This window comes from Coregonus clupeaformis, chromosome 7 (genome assembly GCF_020615455.1).
Source record: "Coregonus clupeaformis isolate EN_2021a chromosome 7, ASM2061545v1, whole genome shotgun sequence".
NCBI lineage: Eukaryota > Metazoa > Chordata > Actinopteri > Salmoniformes > Salmonidae > Coregonus > Coregonus clupeaformis.
The window spans coordinates 68,383,390-68,385,562 of record NC_059198.1 but is presented as its reverse complement, the minus strand read 5'-3'; the positions used below and the strand labels follow the sequence as shown (position 1 = coordinate 68,385,562).

Below are 2,173 nucleotides of genomic sequence, written 5' to 3'. Positions count from 1 at the left end.
CCTTCCTATAGGCTGTCTCATCGTTGTTGGTGATCAGGCCTACCACTGTTGTGTCATCGGCAAACTGAATGATGGTTTTGGAGTCGTTCCTGGCCATGCAGTCATGGGTGAACAGGGAGTACAGGAGGGGACTGAGCACCCACCCCTGAGGGGCCCCCGATTGAGTATCAGCGTGGCAGATGTGTTGTTACCTACCCTTACCACCTGGGGGCGGCCCGTCAGGATGTCCAGGCTCCAGTTGCAGAGGGAGGTGTTTAGTCTCAGGGTCCTTAGATTAGTGATATGCTTTGAGGGCACTATGGTGTTGAACGCTGAGCTGTAGTCAATGAATAGCATTCTCACATAGGTGTTCCTCGTGTCCAGGTGGGACAGGGCGGCGTGGAGTGCAATAGAGATTGCATCATCTGTGGATCTGTTGGGGCTGTATGCAAATTGGAGTGGGTCTAGGGTTTCTGGGATAATGGTGTTGATGGTGTTGATGTGAGCCATGACCAGCCTTTCAAAGCACTATAGTGGTCTGCTTGAAATATGTTGGTATTACAGACTCAGTCAGGGACATGTTGAAAATGTCAGTGAAGACACTTGCCAGTTGGTCAGCGCATGCTCGGAGTACGCGTCCTGGTAATCCGTCTGGCCCTGAGGCCCTGTGAATGTTGACCTGCTTAAAAGTCTTACTCACATCGTCTATGGAGAGAGTGATCACATAGTCATCTTGAACAGCTGATGCTCCCATGCATGCTTCAGTGTTGCTTGCCTCGAAGCGAGCAGAGAAGTGATTTAGCTCGACTGGTAGGCTCGTGTCACTGGGCAGCTCGTGGCTGTGCTTCCCGTTGTAGTCTGTAATAGTTTGCAAGCCCTGCCACATCCGATGAGCATTGGAGCCGGTGTAGTATGATTCTATCTTAGTCCTGTATTGACGCTTTTCATGTTTGATGGTTCGTCGGAGGGCATATTGGGATTTCTTATAAGCGTCTGGGTTAGAGTCCCGCTCCTTGAAAGCGGGACTCTTATCTCAATTTGTGCCACCCATAAGTAAGAAACCTACATGCCAAGTGATATTACGTCTTTTATGCAGGGTTAGTTAATGTTTGAAATATTGTGAGCTTCATAAGGATTTGGAGGATGGAGGATTTATTTCTGTCACTGGTGGGTGCCAGAAGGTTTGCGGGCCAAGATAGCTGGGGGGCCACTGGTGCTAATCTTAGAAGGAGTACGTGATGGAATATCCTGACTAGGGTGCAACACAATACCATATAGGGTGATCCTATTCTGGTGAGGATTGACACTCAATAATGGTTGGCAACTGTTGGATAAAATTAGCTTGCAAAGAAGTATATAAGCTAAGAGATTTCCTTTGTTCAGGGAGTTCAGATAGCAATGGGCCACCCACGTGCCGTTTGCTATGTGAACCCGGTACCGCAATATTAAATACTTTGAATAAACTCTCCATGTAAGTGTTTAAGTATCTTTTTGCATACTGAATTACTTGATGCCAGAGAAACTCGTCATAACACCAAGTATAGACTATATTGTGTTCCGTACAGTATATAGAAAATAAGTACTGACTTCATACCTACCTATCTACCTACCTGCCTGCCTACCTTCCTACCTACAGGTAATGGAATATTTTCTCTTTTAGTATTTCTCCAGTAGGTTTCCTGAAGGAGAAAGCCTCCACTTCTATGTCAAAGATAATAAAACAAAAACACTATATTAAATACTACCGTAATGTCCGCATAAATACTACAGTATACTACAGTCTGCAAAAACACTACAGTAAATACTACAGTATACTACAATCTGCAAAAACAACACATGAATTACTAAAGTATACACTGAGTGTACAAAACATTAAGAACACCTTCCTAATATTGAGTTGCACCCCTCCTCCCCCTTTTTGCCCTCAGAACAGCTTCAATTCGTCGTGGCATGGACTCTACAAGGTGTGGAAATCGTTCCACAGGGATGCTGGCCCATGTTGATTCCAATGCTTCCCACAGTTTAGTAATTAATGTAGTGTTTTTGCAGATTGTAGTATGCTTTAGGTGAGAGGATCTCATGTTAAGTACAGTTGAAGTAATATGGCTACAGGTTCATCTGCCTCACCTAAAGCCCATTCTGGTGGGAAGCTGCTATAGACCACCAAGTGCTAACAGTCAGTATCTGGATAACT

At 45.0% G+C, this 2,173-nt stretch overlaps 1 non-coding gene across 1 annotated transcript; it reads left to right on the top strand.

Annotated features, from left to right (window-relative positions):
• The first annotated feature begins 1,621 nt into the window (after positions 1-1,621).
• LOC121570795 lies at positions 1,622-1,676 on the top strand. Its single transcript, XR_006001535.1, has one exon. It is a non-coding gene; the product is annotated as a U7 small nuclear RNA (small nuclear RNA).
• Positions 1,677-2,173: the final 497 nt, after the last annotated feature.